Source organism: Pristiophorus japonicus, chromosome 5 (assembly GCF_044704955.1).
Source record: "Pristiophorus japonicus isolate sPriJap1 chromosome 5, sPriJap1.hap1, whole genome shotgun sequence".
Classification (NCBI taxonomy): Eukaryota; Metazoa; Chordata; class Chondrichthyes; family Pristiophoridae; genus Pristiophorus; species Pristiophorus japonicus.
Genome location: NC_091981.1, coordinates 77,543,401 through 77,566,231, shown reverse-complemented (window position 1 = coordinate 77,566,231; position 22,831 = coordinate 77,543,401).

Sequence of the window (22,831 nt, the reverse complement as noted above, 5' to 3'; positions counted from 1 at the left end):
AAGGCTGATAACCTGTTTGCAACGCCCCTCTCCCCTCCCGCCACTCTCTCCCTCTCTATCCCGTGTCTCTCCCTCTCCCCCCGCCCCCCGTGTCTCTCCCTCTGTCCCCAGTCTCTCTCCCTCTCCCACCTGTGTCTCTCCCTCACTCCGCCCTCCCACCCCGTGTCTCTCCTTCAACCCCCATGTCTCTTCCTCCCCCCCAGCCTCTCTCTCCCTCTCCCCCCCCAAGTCTCTCTTTCCCTCTCCCCCGTGTCTCTTCCTCCCATGTCTTCTCCCTCTCCCCCCTGTCTCTCTCCCTCACCTCCCAGTCTCTTTCCCTCCCTCTCCCCCAGTGTCTCTCACCCTCTCCCCCCGTGTCTCTCCCTCTCCCTTCCATGTCTTTCCCTCTCCCCCCCCCAGTCTCTCTCTCCCTCTGCTCTTCCTGTGTCCCTCCCTCTCCCCCAGTCTCTCTCCCTCTTCCCCCACTCTCTCTCCCTCTCCCCCCGTGTCTCCCCCTCTCTCCCCCCGTGTATCTCCCTCAACCCCCAGTCTTTACCTCTCCCCCCCCTCAGTCTCACTTTCCCCCTCCCCCCAAGTCTCTATCTGTCTCTCCCAGCCCTGTCTCTCCCTCTCCCCCCCAGTGTCTCTCTCCCTCTCAGCGCTCCCCACCCCCCACTTGTATTCACCTCTCCCCCCATTTCATAGAAACATAGAAACATAGAAAATAGGTGCAGGAGCAGGTCATGTGGCCCTTCAAGCCTGCACCGCCATTCAATATGATCATGTAACTTCAGTATCCCACTCCCGGCTTCTCTCCATAACCCCTGATCCCTTTAGCCATAAGGGCCACATCTAACTCCCTCTTGAATATATCCAACGAACTGGACTCAACAACTTTCTGTGGTAGAGAATTCCACAGGTTCACCACTCTCTGGGTGAAAAACTTTCTCCTCATCTCGGTCTTATATGGCTTGCCCCTTATCCTTAGATTGTGACCCCTGGTTCTGGACTTCCCCCAACATCGGGAACATTCTTCCTGCATCTAACCTGTCCAGTCCCGTCATAATTTTATATGTTTCCATGAGATCCCCTCTCATTCTTCTAGCCGATCCAGTCTTTCTTCATATGTCAGTCCTGCCATCGTGGGAATCAGTCTGCACTCCCTCAATAGCAAGCACGTCCTTCCTCAGATTAGGAGACCAAAACTGCACACAATACTCAAAGTGTGGTCTCATCAAGGCCCTGTACAACTGCAGTAAGACCTCCCTGCTCCTATACTCAAATCCTCTCGCTATGAAGGCCAGCATACCATTTGCTTTCTTTACTGCCTGGTGTACCTGCATGCCTATCTTCAGTAACTGATGTACCAGGACACCCAGGTGTCACATTTATCCACATTATACTGCATCTGCCATGCATTTGCCCACTAGCCTAACCTGTCCAAGTCACCCTGCAGCCTCTTAGCATCCTCCTCACAGTTCACACTGCCACCCAGCTTAGTGTCATCTGCAAACTTGGAGATATTACATTCAATTCCTTCGTCCAAATCATTAATGTAAATTGTAAATAGCTGGGGTCCCAGCACTGAACCTTGCTGCACCCCACTAGTCACTGCCTGCCATTCTGAAAAGGACCCGTTTATTCCCACTCTTTGCTTCCTGTCTGCCAACCAATTCTCTATTCACATCAATACATTACCCCCAATACCATGTGCCTTAATTTTGCACACTAATCTCTTGTGTGGGACCTTGTCAAAAGCCTTTTGAAAGTCCAAATACACCACATCCACTGGTTCTCCCTTGTCCACTCTACTAGTTATATCCTCAAAAAACTCTAGAGGATTTGTCAAGCATGATTTCCCTTTCATAAATCTATGCTGACTTGGATCGATCCTGTGACTGCTTTCCAAATGCGCTACTATTACATCTTTAATAATTGATTCCAACATTTTCCCCACCACCGATTTCACTCCCCCTCACCCACCAGTCTACCTCTCCCTCTCCCCCCGCATGTTTCTCCCTCTCCCGAGTCTCGCTCTCCCTCTCCCCCAAGTGTCTCAGCCTCTGCCCCCTCCGCCCCCGCCACCGCGTGGCTCCGCTCCCTCCGGTGTCTCTTCCTCTCCCCCCGTCTCTCCCACCCTCTGCCCTTCCTGTGTCCCTGCTTCTTTTCCCAGTCACTCTCTCCCTCTCCCCCACCCCACTGTCCCCTCCTCTTCCCCCCCACCGTGTCTCTCCCTCTCTCCCTCTCCCCCCGTGTCCCTCCCACTTGCCCTCTCACCCCGTGTTTCTCCCTCTCACCCTCCAGTGTCTCTCTCCCTCTCCCCCAGTCTTTTTCTCTCCAACCCATCTCTGTCGCTGTCATCCCCGCGTCTCCCTCTTCCCCCGTATCTCCTCCTCACCCCCTCCGTGTCTCTCCCACTCCCCCCAGTTTCTTTCCCTTAACGCCCCCAGTCTCTCTCCCTCCCTCACCACCCAGTCTCTCTCCCTCTCCCACCATGTCTCTCCCTCTCCCCCCCGTGTCTCGCTCCCTCCCTCATTCACCAGTCTCTCTCCCTACCTCACTCTCCAATCTCCCTCACTCCGTCTCTCTCCCACCCTCTCCCCCCCAGTCTCTATCCCCCTTTCCCCTTGTCTCTCCCTCTTCCACCACCCATCCCATGTCCCTCCCTCTCACCCCAGTGTCTCTTCCTCTCACCCCCCTTGTCTCTTGTTCCCCCCATGCCTCTCCCTCTCCCGCCCGTGTCTCTCCCTCTTCCTCCCTGTGTCTCTCCCTCTCCCCCCCGAGTGTCTCTCCCTCACCCCCCGTGTCCCTCCCTCATGTCCCCCAGTCTCTCCCTCTCCCACTCCAGTCTCTACTTCTCCCCCAATCTCTCTTTCCCTCTCCCTACCCTGTGTCTCTCCCTGTCCCCAATCTCTCTCCCTCTTCCCCCGTATCTCTCCCTCTCCCTCCCGTACCCATCCCTCCCCCTCCCCCGTGCCTTTCCCTCTCCCCCCACAGTCTCTCTCCCTCTCCAACCCGTGTCTCTGCCACTCCCCCCATGTCTCTCACTCTGTCCCCAGTCTCGGTCCCTCTCCCACCCGTGTCTCTCCCTCACCCCCACCCCATGTCTCTCCCTCTCACCTCCCCCCCCCCCATGTCTCTCACTCCCCACAAGCCCCTCTCCCTCTCCCAGCCGTGTCTCTCCCTCTCCACCCACCAGCCTCTCTCTCCCTTTACCCCCGTGTCTCTCCCTCTGTCCCCAGCCTCTCTCTCTCCCTCTCCCTCCGTGTCTCTCCCTCTGTCCCCAGCCTCACTTCCTCTCCCACCCATGTCTCTCCCTCACCACCCGCCCCCCCCCATGTCTCTCCCTCTCCCGGCCGTGTCTCTCCCTCTCCCCCCCGTGTCTCTCCCTCCCTCTCCCCCGTGTCTCTCCCTCTATCCCTAGTCTCTTCCCTCTCCCCCCAGTCTCTCTCCCTCTCCCCTCATCTCTCTGCCTCTCCCCGCCGTGTCTCACCCTCACCCCGGTATCGCTCCCTCTCACCCCCGTTTCTCTCCCTCTTTCCCCCGCCGTGTCTCTCCCTCTCCCCCTCCCGTGTCTCTCCCTCTCACTCCCTGTGTCTTTCCATATCCCCCAGTCTCTTTCCCTCTCACCCATGTCTCTCCCTTGCCCCCCCAGTCTCTCTCCCTCTTCCCCCTGTGTCTCTCCCTCTCTCCCCAGTGTCTCTCCCTCTTCCCCCCATGTCTCTCCCTTCCCCCCCGTGTCTCCCCCAGCCCCCAATCTCTCTCCCTCTTCCCCGTCTCTCTCCCTCCCTCATCACCCCCAGTCTCGCTCACTCCCTCACCCCCCAGTCTCTTTCCCTCCCTCTCCTCCGCAGTCTCTCTCCCTCCATCTCACCCGCCACAGTCTCTCTCCCTCCCTCTCCTCCGCAGTCTCTCTCCCTCCATCTCCCCCCCCAGTTTCTCTCCATCCCTCTTCCCCAGTCTCTCCCATACCATCTCCCCCAACTCTCTCTCACTCCCTTTCCCCTGCAGTCTCTCCCTGTTGTGTATGCAAAAACTCATTTGACTGAATGCTGTAAACTCTGAACAGGTACAAACCTAACTACTTTATTAGGGCTCAAAGTGATTACATTACAAGATGGCTGGCCTTTTATACCTGGGCCGCGCACACGTGCGCACAGTCCAATGACCTCCCACAGTGGCACCACCTGGTGGCTAGTAAACCCAAGCATACATACACGACAATATCCCCCTTTAAGATATCAGTAATGGTCTTTTTACAAATTGAGATGGTCCAGGGCTTTCCACTCCTGAGTTGAATGTCTCAGTTCAACTCTAGCCTTGGGCGAACGTTTTGAGTCTGTTATGACTTGGGGCTGGGTAGCCGAACTGATGGGAATGGCAATGACCATGTCAGTGATTGAAAGTCCAGATTCATTGATGAGAGCGGAGTCCTCTGATGACTGAGGGTAGGTCGGTTGGTCACTGATTGTGTCTTCCTCAGACTGTTCCGGTTCATCCGTGTGCCGCAGCTTTATCTGATCAACATGTTACATAGAAACATAGAAACATACAAAATAGGTGCAGGAGTCGGCCATTCGGCCCTCCGAGCCTGCACCGCCATTCAATAAGATCATGGATGATCATTCCTTCAGTACCCCTTTCCCGCCTTCTCTCCATACCCCTTGATCCTCTTAACCGTAAGGGCAATATCTAACTCCCTCTTGAATATATCCAACGAACTGGCATCAACAACTCTCTGTGGTAGGGAATTTCACAGGTTAACAACTTTCTGAGTGAAGAAGTTTCTCCTCATCTCAGGCTAAATGGCCTACCCCTTATCCTAAGACTATGTCCCCTGGTTCTGGACTTCTCCAACATCGGGAACATTCTTCCCGCATCTAACTTGTCCAGTCCCGTCAGAATCTTATATGTTTCTATAAGATCCCCTCTCATCTTTCTACACTCCAGTGAATAAAGGCCCAGTTGATCCAGTCGCTCCTCATATGACAGCCCAGCCATCCCCGGAATCAGTCTGTTGAATCTTGGGCTGCACTCCCTCAATAGCAAGAATGTCCTTCCTCAGACTAGGAGACCAAAACTGAACACAATATTCCAGGTGAGGCCTCACTAAGGCCCTGTACAACTGCATTAAGACTTCCCTGCTCCTATACTCAAATCCCCTAGCTATGAAGGCCAACATATCATTTGCCTTCTTTACCGCCTGCTGTACCTGCATGCCCACTTTCAATGACTGAACCATGACACCCAGGTCTCGTTGCACCTCCCCTTTTCCTAACCTGCCGCCATTCAGATAATATTCTGCCTTCGTGTTTTTGCCCCCAAAATGGATAACCTCACATTTATCCACATTATACTGCATCTGCCATGCATTTGCCCACTCACCTAACCTGTCCAAGTCACCCTGCAGCCTCTTAGTGTCCTCCTCACAGCTCACACCGCCACCCAGTTTAGTGTCATCCGCAAACTTGGAGATATTACACTCTATTCCTTCATCTAAATCGTTAATGTATATTGTAAAGGGTCCCAGCGCTGAGCCCTGCGGCACTCCACGAGTCACTGCTTGCCATTCTGAAAAGGACCCGTTTATCCCGACTCTCTGCTTCCTGTCTGCCAACCAGTTCTCTATCCACATCAGTACATTACCCCCAATACCATGCGCTTTGATTTTGCACACCAATCTCTTGTGCGGGACCTTGTCAAAAGCCTTTTGAAAGTCCAAATACACCACATCCACTGGTTCTCCCTTGTCCACTCTGTTAGTTACATCCTTAAAAAATTCCAGAAGATTCGTCAAGCATGGTTTCCCTTTCATAAATCCATGCTGACTTGGACCGATCCTGTCACTGCTTTCCAAATGCGCTGCTATTTCATCCTTAATAATTGATTCCAACATTTTCCCCACTACTGATGTCAGGCTAACCAGTCTATAATTAGCCGTTTTCTCTCTCCCTCCTTTTTTAAAAAGTGGTGTTACATTAGCTACCCTCCAGTCCATAGGAACTGATCCCAAGTCGATAGGCTGTTGGAAAATGATCACCAATGCATCCACTATTTCTAGGGCCACTTCCTTAAGTACTCTGGGATGCAGACTATCAGGCCCCGATGATTTATCGGCCTTCAATCCCATCAATTTCTCTAACACAATTTCCCACCTAATAAGGATATCCTTCAGTTCCTCCTTCTCACTAGACCCACTGTCCCCTAGTACATTCGGAAGGTTATTTGTATCTTCCTTCGTGAAGACAGAACCGAAGTATTGGTTCAATTGGTCTGCCATTTCTTTGTTCCCCATTATAAATTCACCTGAATTCGACTGCAAGGGACCTACGTTTGTCTTTAACTAATCTTTTTCTCTTCACATATTTATAGAAGTTTTCCAGTCAGGTTTTATGTTCACTGCAAGCTTCCTCTCGTACTCTATTTTCCCCCTCCTAATTAAACCCTTAGTCCTCCTCTGTTGAATTCTAAATTTCTCCCAGTCCTCAGGTTTGTTGCTTTTTCGAATCAATTTATATGCCTCTTCCTTGGCTTTAACACTATCCTTAATTTCCCTTGTTAGCCGTGGTTGAGCCACCTTCCCAGTTTTATTTTTACTCTAGACAGGGATGTACAATTGCTGAAGTTCATCCATGTGATCTTTAAATGTTTGCCATTGCTTATCTACCGTCAACCCTTTAAGTATCCTTTGCCAGTCTATTCAAGCCAATTCACGTCTCATACCGTCGAAGTTACCTCTCCTTATGTTCAGGACCATAGTTTCCGAATTAACTTTGTCACTCTCCATCTTAATAAAGAATTCTACCATATTATGGTCACTCATCCCCAAGGGGCCTTGCACAACAAGATTGCTAATTAGTTCCTTCTCATTACACATCACCTAGTGTAGGATGGCCAGCTTCCTGGTTGGTTCCTCGACATATTGATCTAGAAAACCATCCCTAATACACTCCAGGAAATCCTCCTCCACCGCATTGCAACCAGTTAGGTTAGCCCAATCAATATGTAGATTAAAGTCACCCATGATTACTGCTGTGCCTTTATTGCACACATCCCTTATTTCTTGTTTGATGCTGTCCCCAACCTCACTACTACTATTTGGTGGTCTGTACACAACTCCCACTAGCGTTTTCTGCCCTTTGGAATTCCGCAGCTCCACCCATACCGATTCCACATCATCCAGGCTAATGTCCTTCCTTACAGTTGCATTAATTTCCTCTTTAACCAGCAACGCCACCCCGCCTCCTTTTCCTTTCTGTCTATCCTTCCTAAATGCTGAATACCCTTGGATATTGAGTTCCCAGCCTTGGTCATCCTGGAGCCATGTCTCTGTGATGCCAATCACATCGTATCCGTTAACTGCTATCTGCGCAGTTAATTCATCCACCTTATTCCGAATACTCCTCGCATTGAGGCACAGAGCCTTCAGGCTTGTCTTTTTAACACACATTGCCCCTTTAGAATTTTGCTGTAATGTAGCCCTTTTTGTTTTTTGCCTTGGGTTTCTCTGCCCTCCACTTTTACTCATCTCCTTTCTATCTATTGCTTTAGTCTCCATTTTATTTCCCTCTGTCTCCCTGCAGAGGTTCCCAACCCCCTGCCATATCAGTTTAACTGCTCCCAAACAGCACTAGCAAACACTCCCCCTCGGACGTTGGTTCCGGTCCTGCCCAGGTGCAGACCGTCCGCTTTGTACTGGTCCCACCTCCCCCAGAACCGATTCCAATGCCCCAGGAATTTGAATCCCTCCCTTCTGCACCACTCCTGAAGCCGCATATTCATCTGAGCTATCCTGCAATTTCTACTCTGACTAGCACGTGGCACTGGTAGCAATTCTGAGATTACTACTTTTGAGGTCCTACTTTTTAATTTAGCTCCTAGCTCCCTAAATTCGTCTCGTAGGACCTCATCCCGTTTTTTACCTATATCGTTGGTACCTATATGCACCACGACAACTGGCTGTTCACCCTCCCTTTTCAGAATGTCCTGCACCCGCTCTGAGACATCCTTGACCCTTGCACCAGGGAGGCACCATACCATCCTGGAGTCTCGGTTATGACCGCAGAAACGCCTATCTATTCCCCTTACAATTGAATCCCCGATCACTATTGCTCTCCCACTCTTTTTCCTGCCCTCCTGTGCAGCAGAGCCAGCCACGGTGCCATGAACATGGCTGCTGCTGCCTTCCCCTGATGAGTCATCTTCCCCAACAGTACTCAAAGCGGTGTATCTGTTTTGCAGGGGGATGACCGCAGGGGACCCCTGCACTACCTTCCTTGCACTGCTCTTCCTGTTGGTCACCCATTTACTATCTGGCTATGTACCCTTTACCTGCGGTGTGACCAACTCGCTAAACGTGCTATTCACATCATTCTCAGCATCATGGATGCTCCAGAGTGAATCCACCCGCAGCTCCAGTGCCGCAATGCGGTCCGTCAGGATCTGCAGGCGGATGCACTTCCCGCACACGTAGTTGCCAGGGACACTGGAGGCGTCCCTGACTTCCCACATAGTACAGAAGGAGCATAACATGTGTCCGAACTGTCCTGCCATGTCTTAACCCTTACCTGCATGTCTGCCCATTCTTGAGCTTAACGATAAACACTATGTTTTGCTTCTTGGCCGTAACAATACCGGCGATCCATTTGGGATCTTGACCATAATACAAGTACATACACAGGATCATTGATAGAAATGTCACATGACACAGTAGCACAATCATGATACCCTTGCTGACTTTGCTGTCTGTATTCGACACAATTATTGAAGTCAGGGTGGGCAAGAGAGAGCCTGGTCTTGAGACCTCTCTTCAACAATAGTTCAGCAGGGGAGATCCCGGTAAGCATATGGGGTCTTGTCCTGTAACTAAGCAATGTGCATGACAAGCGAGTTTGCAGTGAACCTTGAGTTACTCGTTTCATACTCTGCTTGATGGTTTGGACTGCACGCTCTGCTTGTCCATTGGATGCGGGTTTGAATGGTGCTGACCTCACATGTTTGATACCATTGAGTTTCATGAACTCTTGAAACTCCATACTGGTGCAGCAAGATCCATTGTCGCTCACAACGATGTCAGGCGGACCATGCATAGCAAACATGACACAAAGGCTCTCAGTGGATATGCTGGATGACATGATTGTACACTCTATCCACTTGGAATAAGCATCCACCACAACTAAGAACATCTTTCCCAGGAAGGGGCCTGCAAAGTCGATGTGGATCCTGGACCATGGTTTAGATGGTCACGACCACAGACTCAGCAGTGATTCTGCTCATGCTTTACTCAGCTGCATGCAAGTGTTGCACTGATGCACACATGATTCCAGAGCAGAGTCAATTCCAGGCCACCATACATGAGACTTTTCATCATGACAATACCGGGATGCGTGCTATGTAGATCATGCACAAATTTCTCTCTGCTTTTCTTGGGCATAACAATACGATTACCCCACAGTATAAAATCTGATTGAATGGATACATAGAAACATAGAAACATAAAAAATAGGTACAGGAGTAGGCCATTCGGCCCTTCTAGCCTGCACCGCCATTCAATGAGTTCATGGCTGAACATTCAACTTCAGTACCCCATTCCTGCTTTCTCGCCGTACTCCTTGATCCCCCTAGTAGTAAGGACCTCATCTAACTCCTTTTTGAATATATTTAGTGAATTGGCCTCAACAACTTTCTGTGGTAGAGAATTCCACAGGTTCACCACTCTCTGGGTGAAGAAGTTCCTCCGCATCTCAGTCCTAAATGGCTTACCCCTTATCCTTAGACTGTGACCTCTGGTTCTGGACTTCCCCAACATTGGGAACATTCTTCCTGCATCTAACCTGTCTAACCCCGTCAGAATTTTAAATGTTTCTATGAGGTCCCCTCTCATTCTTCTGAACTCCAGTGAATACAAGCCCAGTTGATCCAGTCTTTCTTGATAGGTCAGTCCCGCCATCCCGGGAATCAGTCTGGTGAACCTTCGCTGCGCTCCCTCAATAGCAAGAATGTCCTTCCTCAGGTTAGGAGACCAAAACTGTACACAATACTCCAGGTGTGGCCTCACCAATGCCCTGTACAACTGTAGCAACACCTCCCTGCCCCTGTACTCAAATCCCCTCGCTGTGAAGGCCAACATGCCATTTGCTTTCACAACCGATAATATCGGGTCCTGGCTGATCCAGGTCTTAACTTGTTGGGCCGTGATAGGGGTTCCTTTACTTTCAAAAGCATCCATGACTAACAGTCGGTCTGCCGGTTGTGGCGTTTCGACCTCCGGCATCGGCAACGGCAGGCGGCTCAATGCATCGGCACAATTCTCAGTGCCAGGGTTATGGCGAATGACATAATCATAGGCAGATAATGTCAGCGCCCACCTCTGGATGCGGGACGATGCATTGGTATTGATACCTTTGTTTTCCAAAAACAATGAAATGAATGGCTTGTGATCTGTTTCCAGTTCAAACCGAAGACCAAACAGGACTGATGCATCTTTTTAACCCCATACACACAGGCTAGTGCTTCTTTCTCTACCATGATGTAGGCTCTTTCCACCTTTGACAAACTTTTTGAAGCATATGCAACAGGTTGTAATTTGCCCGACTCATTAGCTTGTTGGAGCACGCGACCAACTCCATATGACTAAGCATCACAGGCCAATACTAGGCGCTTACATGGATCATAATGTACCAGCAGCTTGTTAGAGCAAAGCAGATTAGTAGCTTTCTCAAAAGCTCTATCTTGAGACGCACCCCAAACCCAGTTGTCGCCTTTTCATAGCAGCAAGTGCAGTGGCTCTAATAAGGTGCTCAATCTCGGTAAGAAATTCCCGAAGTAGTTGAGTAGACCAAGGAACGAACGCAGCTGCGTCACATTCTGAGGCTTGGGTGCATTTTTGATGACCTTGGTTTTCGAGTCCGTGGGCCTGATGTCGTCAGCAGCAATTTTCTTTCCCAGGAATTCAACTTCCGGTACCATGAAGACACACTTCAAGTGTTTCAGTCTGAGTCCCACTTTGTCCAGACGATGTAGAACCTCTTCAAGGTTGTTCAGATGTTCGACAGAGTCACAACCTGTGACCAGTATGTCATCTTGGAACAAGACGGTTCTGGGGATGGACTTCAGTCGACTCTCCATGTTCCTCTGAAATATGGCTGCAGCCAAGCGAATTCCAAAAGGGCACCTGTTGTAGATAAAGTCTTTTATGAGTGCTAATGCAGGTAAGTTTCTTCGACATGTTGACCAGCTCCTGTGTCATGTAGGCTGACGTCAGATCCAGTTTTGTGAACGACTTCCTCCCGGCTAGCATTGCAAACAGGTCATCAGCCTTCGGTAGCGGGTATTGATCCTGTTTTGAAACTCGGTTGATCGTAACCTTGTAGTCTCCACAAATCCTGACAGTGCCATCACTTTTCAACATGGGATAGGGCTGGCCCATTCGTTAAATTCGACCGGTGATATGATCCCTTCACAGTAGAGTCTGTCCATTTCGATTTCGACCTTCTTCCTCATCATGTACGGAACTGCCTGCGCTTTATGATGGATGGGTCTTACATCCGAGTCCACGTGGATCTGCACCTTGGCTCCCGCGAAATTGCCGATGCCTGGTTCAAACAGCGCGGGGAACTTGCTCAGCACTTGAGCACATGGAGTATCCCACTCCGAGGACAACGCTTTGATCTCGTTCTAGTTCCATTTTATTATTTCTAACCAGTTCCTGCTGAACAGCATTGGACCCTTGCCTGGAACAATCCATAATGGTAAATCGTGAACTGCACCATCATATGACCTTGATTACTACACTGCCAATCACCGTTATGAGTTCTTTAGTGTACGTACTCAACTTGGCATTGACAGGACTCAGCTTAGCCCTCACAGCCTTAGTATCCCGCAGCCTGTCGAATGTCCTCTGGCTCATTATTGATTGACTCACACCTGTGTCCAATTCCATCGATACCGGCACATCATTAAATTTTACATTAATCATTATCGGTTGGCTCTTTGTGAGGAACAAATACAGTCCTTACACTTCCTCCTCAGGTATCTCGGATTGCGTATCCAGATCCACGCTAGACTGGTCATAATCCTCCATGTGGTGTGTCGCAGCACGCTTGCTCAGTTGCGGACACATACACTGGAGATGCCCCACTCTCGAACAGCCTTTACAAATATACTGTTTAAACTGACACTGATGATGCCGATGATTTCCCCCACAACGCCAACATGGTGATATTGGATTCATTTCCGTTGGTGGACTTTGAGCAGCCACAGGTTTATCGTACGCCGTTGGGTAGGCTCTGCCATATGCAGCTCTGCCAAATGACGATACTATCTTGTTTACAGTACTTGCCTAGTTCCAATTTTTCAATGATATCTGCTTTAAAAGCTTTTGTCTGTCGTCATGCATAATTGGGTAATCGTGATAGCCTTGCTCAAATCTCCAGCGTCTCCGCCGCCAGTAGCTTACACAGGATCACCTCGTGGTTGATGTCGATTACAAAGACGTCCTGTAGCATGTCTGCCAATGCAGTTTCGAACTTACACAGTCCAGCTAGATGTCTTAGGTCGGCAACGAATTCCGATACATCCTGGCCCTCAGAACGAACATGCTGATAGAATTGATATCTTGAAATGATGATGCCTTCATCTGGTTTGAGATAGTCCTGTACCAAAGCACACATTGTTTCATAGTCTTTGTCCGTTGGACTTAAGGGCGAGAGGAGATTCTTTATGAGTCCATAAATTTTCGGACCGCAAAGCGCGAGGAGGGCTGCCCGGTGCCAAACTATGTCTGCATCTTCCTCCATTTTGTTGGCCATGAAGTACTGGTTCGAGCGGGCTACAAAGTCTGCCCAATCACGAATCGCTCCAGAATTCCTATTGTGCTCATTTTTGCATGCGAAGGTTCTTGTTACCACGTCGCCAAATGTTGTGTATGCAATAACTCAATAGACTGAATACTGTAAACTCCGAACAGGTACAAACCTGGCTCTACTTTATTCGGGCCCAAAGTATTACAGTACAAGATGGCTGGCTTTTCATACCTGGGCTGCACACATGTGCGGACAGCCCAATGACCTCCGACAGTGGCACCACCTGGTGGCTAGTAAACCCAAGCATATATACATGACACTCCCCCTCTTCCCCTTGTCTATCCCTCTTCCCTCCCCCTGTATCTCTTCCTCTCCCCGCCGTGTCTCTACCTCTCCTGCCCGTGTCTCTCCCTCTCCCCCCAGTTTCTCTCCCCCACCTCCCTCACCCCCCCAGTCTCTCTCCCTTCCTTACTCCCCAGACTCTCTCCCTCCCTCTCCCCCCCAGTCTCTCTCCCCCTCTCCCCTTATCTCTCCCTCTTCCACCACTCGCCCCATGTCTCTCCTTCTCCCCCCTGTGTGTCTCTCTCTCCCCCCCGTGTCTCTCACTCTTCCTCCCCATGTCTTACCCTCTCCCTCACTGTGTCTCTCCCTCATCCCCCCCCCCACCATGTCCCTCCCTCTCCCCGCAGTCTCTCCCTCTCTCCCTTCAGTCTCTACCTCTCCCCCCCAGTCTCTCTTTCCCTCTCCCCACCTCCATCTCTCTCTCTCTTCCCCCGTATCGCTCCTCTCCCCCCACCCACCCACCCATCTCTCTCCCTCTCATCCCCATGTCTCCCCCTCTCGCCCCAGTCCCTCTCCCTCTCTCCCCAGTCTCTCTCCCTCTCTCGCCGCACTCTCTCCCTCTCCCCCCATGTCTCTTTCTCTCTCTCCCCAGTCTCTCTCCCTTATCCCCCAGTCCCTCTCCCTCCCTCACCCCCCAGTCTCTCCCCCTCCCTCACACCCCAGTCTCACTCCCCAGTCTCTCTCCCTCTCCGTGTCTCTCCCTTTCCCCCCAATCTCTCTGCCTCACCCCCCCAGTCTCTCCCTCTCTCTCACCCCAGTCTCTCTCCCTCTCTCACCCCAGTCTCTCTTCCTCCCTCACCCCCCCAGTCTCTCTCCCTCCCTCACCCCCCAGTCTCTCTCCCTCCCTCTCCCCTCAGTCTCTCTCACTCCCTCAGCTCCCAGTCTATCTCCCTCCCTCTTCCCCCCCATGTCTCTCCCTCCCTCGCCACCGTGTCTCCCCCTAGCCCCCAGTCTCTTTCCCTCTTCCCCGTCTTTTTCCTCCTCCCCCCAGTGTTTCTCCCCCTCTGCCCCCCCCCCATGTCTCTCCCTCTCCCCTCCAGTCTCCCTCTCTCTCTCTCACACCAGTCTCTCCCTCTCCCCCACCATTTCCCTCTCTCTCTCCCCCCAGTCTCTTCCCCTCATCCCCCAGTCCCTCTCCATCCTTCACCCCCGAGTCTCTCTTCCCCCCTCAACCACCAGTCTCGCTCCCTCCCTCTCCCCCCCAGTTTCTCTCCCTCCCTCTCCCCCCAGTCGCTCTCACTCCCTCTCCCCTCAGTCTCTCTCACTCCCTCTCCCCTGCAGTCTCTCCCACCCTTCCCCTTGTCTATTCCTCTTCCCTCTCCCCGTATCTCTCCCTCTCCCCCTCCCCTCGTGTCTCTGCCTCCCCCCCGTGTCTCTCCCTCTCCCCCCAGTTTCTCTCCCTCACCCCCCAGTCTCTCTTTCCCTCCCTCTACCGCCAGTCGCTCTCACTCCCTCTCCCCTCAGTCTCTCTCACTCCCTCTCCCCTGCAGTCTCTCCCACCCTTCCCTTTGTCAATCCCTCTGCCCTCCCCCCGTATCTCTCCCTTTCCCCCTCCCCGTGTCTCTGCCTCCCCGCCCCGCCATGTCTCTCCCTCACCCCCCAGTCTCTCTTTCCCTCCCTCACCCCCCAGTCTCTCTCCCTCTTCTCCTCGTGTCTCTCCCTCTCCCCCCAGTCTCTCTCCCTCCCTCTCCTCCCCTGCCAGTCTCCCTCCCTCCCTCACTTTCCAGTCTCTCTCCCTCCCTCTCCCCCCGGTCTCTCTCCCTCTCTCACTCCCCAGTCTCTCTCCCTCTCTCTCCGTGTCTCTCCCTTTCCCCCCAATCTCTATCCCCCTCCCTCCCAGTCTCTCTCCCTCTCTCACCCCAGTCTCTCTTCCTCCCTCACCCCCCAGTCTTTCTCCCTCCCTCTCCCCTCAGTCTCTCTCACTCCCTCAGCTCCCAGTCTATCTCCCTCCCTCTTCCCCCCATGTCTCTCCCTCCCTCGCCACCGTGTCTCCCCCTAGCCCCCAGTCTCCTTCCCTCTTCCCCGTCTTTTTCCCCCTCCCCCCCAGTGTTTCTCCCCCTCCGCGCCACCCCCCGTGTCTCTCCCTCTCCCCTCCAGTCTCCCTCTCTCTCTCTCACACCAGTCTCTCCCTCTCCCCCACCATTTCTCTCTCTCTCTCTCTCCCCAGTCTCTTCCCCTCATCCCCCAGTCCCTCTCCGTCCCTCACCCCCGAGTCTCTCTTCCCCCCTCAACCCCAAGTCTCTCTCACTTCCTCAAACCTCCCAGTCTCGCTCCCTCCCTTTCCCCCCCAGTTTCTCTCCCTCCCTCTCCCCCCAGTTTCTCTCCCTCCCTCTCCCCCCAGTCGCTCTCACTCCCTCTCCCCCCAGTCGCTCTCATACCCTCTCCCCTCAGTCTCTCTCACTCCCTCTCCCCTGCAGTCTCTCCTACCCTTCCCCTTGTCTATTCCTCTTCCCTCTCCCCGTATCTCTCCCTCTCCCCCTCCCCTCGTGTCTCTGCCTCCCCCCCGTGTCTCTCCCTCTCCCCCCAGTTTCTCTCCCTCACCCCCCAGTCTCTCTTTCCCTCCCTCTCCCCCCAGTCGCTCTCACACCCTCTCCCCCCAGTCTCTCTCACTCCCTCTCCCCTGCAGTCTCTCCCACCCTTCCCTTTGTCAATCCCTCTGCCCTCCCCCCGTGTCTCTCCCTCTCCCCCCAGTTTCTCTCCCTCACCCCCCAGTCTCTCTTTCCCTCCCTCTACCGCCAGTCGCTCTCACACCCTCTCCCCCCAGTCTCTCTCACTCCCTCTCCCCCCAGTCTCTCTCACTCCCTCTCCCCCCAGTCTCTCTCACTCCCTCTCCCCTGCAGTCTCTCCCACCCTTCCCTTTGTCTATCCTTCTGCCCTCCCCCCGTATCTCTCCCTCTCCCCCTCCCCCCGTGTCTCTGTCTCCCCGCCCCCCCATGTCTCTCCCTTTCCCCCCAGTTTCTCTCCCTCACCCCCCAGTCTCTCTTTCCCTCCTTCACCCCCCAGTCTCTCTCCCTCTTCTCCTCGTGTCACTCCCTCACCCCCCAGTCTCTCTCCCTCTTCTCCTCGTGTCACTCCCTCTCCCCCCAGTCTCTCTCCCTCCCTCTCCTCCCATGCCAGTATCCCTCCCTCCCTCACTCCCCAGTCTCTCTCCCTCCCTCTCCCCCCGGTCTCGCTCCCTTTCTCACTCCCCAGTCTCTCTCCCTCCCTCTCCCCCCCAGTCTCTCTCCGTCCCTCCCTCTCCCCCCCCAGTCTCTCTCCCTCCCTCACTCCCCAGTCTCTCTCCCTCCCTCTCCCCCCCAGTCTCTCTCCTTCTTTTCACTTTTCTCTCCCTCTTCCACCACTCAGCCCGTGTCTTTCCCTCTCCCCCCTGTGTCTCTCCCTCCCTCCCCTGCCCCCCAGTCTCTCTCCCTCTCTCACTCCCCAGTCTCTCTCCCTCCCTCTCCCCCCAGTCTTTCTCCCTCCCTCACCTCTCAGTCTCTCTCCCTCTCCCCCAGTCCCTCTCCTTCCCTCACCCCCCCCCCAGTCCCTCTCCCTACCTCCCCCCTGGGTCTCTCCCTCACTCTCCCGTCTGTCTCTCTCTCTCTCTCGCCCCAGTCTCTCCCTCTCCGCTCCCCACCCCCCTATGGTTCTCTCTCTCCCCCTCTTGTGGTGTTTGCAGACACTCTAGTAATGACTCCATGAGGTAAGGTATTGCACTTGAACTGTTGTGACCTTAGTCCATTTATTGCAGCTCCTGAATGAGATTACAGTAAGGTGGGCTCTCTTTTATACCTGGTTACCTGCGGTGTGCAAGTGACCGCTAGGTCTCCACCTGTTGCACCCTCTGGTGGTACAGGCATATTGTATACAGTGTAAAGATATATTCATTGGTCTTATGTAACTGTACATTGAGTGTACAGGGTATATACATACACGACATCACTCCCACCTAAGTCTTGTGCCACTGGCCTTTGCACTGTGTGCTCTGGCCCTCGACTTGAGTGTCCAAAGCCCTTGCACCTTGTCTGTGCTTGGGAATGGCTCTCTCCCTGTAGACCCCCAAGTCCTTATTGCCACAACATTGGGAAATGGTCAGCAGTGGACGGTTGGAGGTTGAAGTGCGGGTTTGAGTGGGTTCTGGGTGTGATCCATGTCCCCATGGCTAAATGCCCCCATTCCCCCCTCCCCCCACCCCCCCCCCCCATACATAGACCATGTGTGTGGCTCGACAGTTGCATTCACATACATGTACAAAAAATAGGATTGGTTACATGACTGTTTGGGTTTTGCAGTAGTGGAGCAAGTACATTTTACAGATAAGGTACATACATGGTATCACAGTCTTGCCCCTGGGGTGAGGACGCTAGTTCCAGAGTGACCGGACTGTGTCCAGGTTGTCTGATGGCGGTGCTGTGCCCCCTGCCAGCTGGGTGGGCTCGAATCGCTCCCTTGGCTGGGTCTCAGGGCCTTTGCCGTTGCCTAGTGGTGGGCAGAGCCACAGGAATGTGTGGTCTCCATGTCCTCCTTTGAGGGCTGCAGGGTCTCCCTTCTGCCCTTTAGCGGTAGTGGGAGGCTGGTCATCCCAGGTGCCATTGGGAGGGCTGGAGGGTGCTAGCCTCTTGCTCCCGGTGCTGGCCCTGGTGGCCAGAGGATTAGGGCCGATCTGGGGCAGGATGCCAGTAGTGGTGCCTGTGCTGTCCGCTGATCGCTGGCCCTGCAGTGGGTAAGCTCCCACTGTGTGTGACCACACTACCTGGGGCATCACCTTGGTCACGGAGGTGCAGGCTACATGATTGGGTAGTCCACTGGACCTGGGTGCTTCAAACGGGAGATTGCCCTTGGTTTTGTCGGCGAGCATCTTGAACCCGGCATCACACATTATTCCATCGTTTACATTCATGATACATTGGCTCGGATCGCTCTCAGGTACAAGTTCACATTTGTCAATTATATCTTTACGCTCAATTACAGATTTTCCCTGTATTTTACCAGCATCGCTGTACAATGTTACATTTAGATACTTGTGTTCATCAATTACACCATTTCTGCATATCCTGCCAGCATCGCTGTTCAACGGTACAGTTAAATACTTGCATTTGTTAATTACATGTCTCACATTAGTATCACTGACATTGCTGTACAAAAAAGTGGAACTGTCCCTTTGAATGTTTTGGGTTGTCGGTCTCCTTTAAGAGGGCCTTGCAATCTTTACCTCAATCCGGTTCGCTGCTCGGCATCACGTGTTGCTCCCTCAACGCTGCCCCTCGTGGTCTGGTCGCGGCTATCTTGATTTCAGGCACTTCGCCTCATGGTGCGGGCGTCATCTTTTCACTCTCCTCGAGGTAGGCTGAGATAATCCTTCTCTCCCCAGGTTCTGCCACTGAAGCCGGGGAAATACCTTCTGCGTCGATCTTCTACCTTCTGAGTCCTGCCATGGCCCGGAAGGTGTGTTCTGTCCGTTCGGGTTGGATCATCTCGCCATTGGTCTGCGGTCTGTGTCGTCGCAGCGCAGTCGAGCTGAACGATAGTGATCTTCAGGTGCTGCAATGGATCCAAATTGGGGGCCACCTAGGACGTCGATCGCCGGGGCCTGGAGGCTTTCCCAGCTCCAACAGATTTGGATTTGCTTCATCCAACTTCTTCCCAGCAGTGTTGGACCATCATCAAGATAACTTGTGCATCGCGCCACCATAGGGCACCTGGACATCCACGCTGCCAACGACTGGGATGGTGTCGTTTGTGTAACTGAGCAGCTTCACCTGGATTGGTAGCATTTTAGGTTGTTCGATAGGGTTGTCCCAGAGTTTCTCGCAGACAGCCTGGTTCATCAGCGATTGGCTCGCCCCTGTGTCGACCTCCATCGAGACTGGAACACCGTTGATTTCAACTTCTATCTTCAATGGGGAACTCTCGGTGGAGCAGGTAAACACTCCATACGCCTCTTCATGGGGCTGAGCTGTCTCCGGGACTCTCTCTTTGTCTTCATCAGCGTTGGAGCCCAGGTGATCGGCCAACTCTTCAGAGACTCGGTGAGTAAAATTTCTTTTACACATTCACTGTAGATGGCCTTTAGTGTTACAGCCCTTGCAAGTATAGTCTCTGTATCTGCATTGGTGGGCTCTGTGATTTCCTCCACTGCACCAGCATGGAGCTGGCCGGTTGGCCCCCTGCGGCGGACTCAGGGTTGCGGGGCTAGAGTTCACAGTCTTGCCTCTGAAAGGCACCATTCGGTTCACTGTACTTGCCGTGGTGGAGTCCTGGGGTTGAGTCATTATCCTTCTGGAATCGCCCTGTGTCTCTCCCTCTCCCCCCACCCCCGTCTCTCTCTCTCTCCCCTCGTGTCTCTCCCTCTCTCTCACTTTTCTTTCCCTCTCCCCCCTGTTTCTATTCCTCTCCCCCTGTGTCTCTCCCTCTCCCCCCCCCATGTCTCTCCCTCTCCCCCCATGTCTCTCTCTCTCTCCCCAGTATCTCTCCCTTCCCACCCCCGCTCTCTCTCTCCCCCCCCATGTCTCTCCCTCTCCCCCCATGTCTCTCTCTCTTTCACCAGTATCTCTCCCTCCCACCCCCCCCCCCGCTCTCTCTCTCTCTGCCCCCAGTCTCTCCCTCTCACCCCACCCCCTGTGTCTCTCCCTCTTCTCCCCCTCTTCCGTGGCTCTCCCTCTCTCCCAGTTTCTATCCCTCCCTCACCCACCACCCCCCCCCCCCCCGCCCCAGTCTCTCTCCCTCCCTCACATAAGAACATAAAAACATAAGAAATAGGAGCAGGAGTAGGCCATACGGCCCCTCGAGCCTGCTCCGCCATTTAATATGATCATGGCTGATCCGATCATGGACTCAGGTCCATTTCCCTGCCCGCTCCCCATAACCCCTTATTCCCTTATCTTTTAAGAAACTGTCTATCTCTGTCTTAAATTTATTCAATGGCCCAGCTTCCACAGCTCTCTGAGGCAGCGAATTCCACAGATTTACAACCCTCTGAGAGCAGAACTTCCTCCTCATCTTAGTTTTAAATGGGTTGCCCCTTATTCTAAGATCATGCCCTCTAGTTCTAGTCTCCAATATCAGTGGAAACATCCTCTCTCCATCCACCTTGTCAAATCCCCTCATACTCTTATACGTTTCGATAAGATCACCTCTCATTCTTCTGAATTCCAGTGAGTACAGGCCCAACCTAATCAACCTTTCTTCATAAGTCAACCCCCTCATCTCTGAACCTAGTGAACCTTCTCTGAACTGCCTCCAAAGCAAGTGTATCCTTTCTAAAATATAGAAACCAAAACTGCACGCAGTATTCCAGGTGTGGCCTCACCAATACCCTGTATAACTATAGCAAGACTTCCCTACTTTTATACTCCATCCCCTTTGCAATAAAGACCAAGGGCTAGACTTTCCATTATTGTGCAGATCGTCCAAAAATGGGTGTTATTTCCAGCGTTGGCGTTTATTATGGGTTTTGAAATCGCCGGATTATCGCCCAATTTCAAATCCCCAACATTCCACTTTATAAAATGGGCGTTACCGTGAGCGATGTGAAATGGGTGTTCGCAGTCAATTTTTTGCCCTTCTGCCGTAAAATGTCGGCGTGCATAGCAACGCCATGGCAACGGTCGTTTCACGCGTTTCAGGAGGTCAAGGGTCATCAATACATGCGCAGAAGAGGAAAAAGAGAGAGAGGGAGCAGGGAGGAACTGAAAGCATGTGTGTGTGTGTTGTCTGGTTGTTTGGCTGTTGTGGGAGGTAGGAAAGAGATTTAGCAGCAGTAAAAAGAATTGAGAGCACAAATAACTTTGTTTGCATGGAGATTTTGGGGAAACTAATATAATTAAAATGGAAGGCATAGAGGAGGCAACATAGTACGATGTGGGGGGTGAGGATGCTTGCAAAAGCAGTGAGGTGGGAGAGGAACTAGAAGTGGGAGGACGAAAATGAGCTTGGAGATTCTCCGACGAGGCAAATGCCTCCCTCGTGCAGGAGGTGGAGTCACGCTGGGGTCAATTGACCCAGGTGGGCGTGAGAAGCCCATCCCAAAGGTTTACCAGAAGATTTGGGCCGACATAGCCGAGGAGGTCTCGTCAGCGACGGCCGAGGTGCATGAGGGCAACCAGTGCCGCAAGCTCTGGAACCACCTTGTCGGATCCGCCAGAGTAAGTATTACATTTATTTACACTTACTTAAGATATTTATATCATTGAATTGTAAGTGTAATGAGTGATTAAAATCAGATGTGATGTCTTGCACTGATACCGGGGATGTTTTATTCAAAGCCTGCGTTTACGGTGTACGTCTTTAGGTAAATAATGATAATTATCATAATAATCATGATTACATGTGTTGTTATCAGTCTCAGTGACAGTACCTAGCAATCATCTTGCACAATGTTCTCATGCCATGTCGTGCTCTTGTTAACTTTTGCAGCAGAAGCTTTCGAAGAATAGGGACGAGCAGCAGCATACAGGTGGCGGGCCACCAGTCATCAGCAAGCTGACCGACATCGAGAAGCGGGTGCTGGCACTAGTGGGGAGCCACCCCCGGTCGGCCTTGCAAGCAGCAGCAGAACCTGATGTGATGCCACGTGAGTAAAATATATACCATCGCGTGATGAAAAGTCAATAGATGTCACACCAACTTATATCCGAATAATAATATATGATAGATGATTTGATAAAAGTGTTATCTAAATAATGATGGCCTCATAAAAATCATTGTAATGCAGAATTTGGTCATGGTCATGAAATGTGATGTCTGTGATGATTTTGATAGCGGTGGTGCTTTTGTTGTGCATATGCTGTGTGTAGCGTTCGAATCACCTTGTGACCCTAGCACCCCCTTCTCCTCTAATAACCTCATTTATGTTTTGTAGCTCAGCCAGCAGCGCGGTCAACATACAACACCACCGAGCCCAGAAGCTGGGGGTCTGGGGCCGGCCTCGCCCGGGGATTGTCAATCTGGAGCTAAGGAGCCCTAAATCTCACCCATGGAGCTGAAGGGTGCCTTCTCCACAGATGATAGTGCCGACTTTGAGGTTTCTGCATCAACAGGTTCCATCATCTATGCAACACTGATGACATCTAGTGCACCTGCGGCCATGTCCTCCTCCACCATGGAGGTAGCGGGCCCAAGCACCTTGCCGCAGGGCACCCCAAGTATCTCCATGATGGCGCCGACCCCACGGAGATTGGTTCGACGCAGCAGGACTGCTCCATGAGCGTCAGATCTGAGCGGGGAGATGGTACACTTGTCTAGGAGGAGTGTGGAAATAGGTCAGCAGATGCTCCAGACAATGGGGGGGCATATGTCAACAGCTGGCCAGCATGTCCGCCACCATGACCGAGTACGTGCCATGGATGGCGGAGGCCCTGGAGGTGATAGCCAGGAACACTGGTGACAGAGAGCTACCAGTAGTCCCAGAGCGCGGCACTGAACCCCAAGATGCTGCACCCCGATTGCCAGTGACACATGTGAGCCAGGAGGAAGGTCTTGCTTCTGGCTCGGAGGATGTTCGCTCCTCGGGACCGGTATCCGGCCAACCAGTGGATCTGCTGTCATCCCCCTCCCAATGAAGCAGCGCCTGAGGAGCTCTTCGGCCAGGTGGCTTGGAGTCAGGAGGAGAAGGGGAAGGGGTGGGGAGGAGAAGCCGGGGGGAAAGAAAAGTGAGGTTCATGGCGGCAGAAGTTGTATTGGTGACAGTATTTTTATGTTGTTGTTGCTATTTTGTTCGAGGTTTGGGG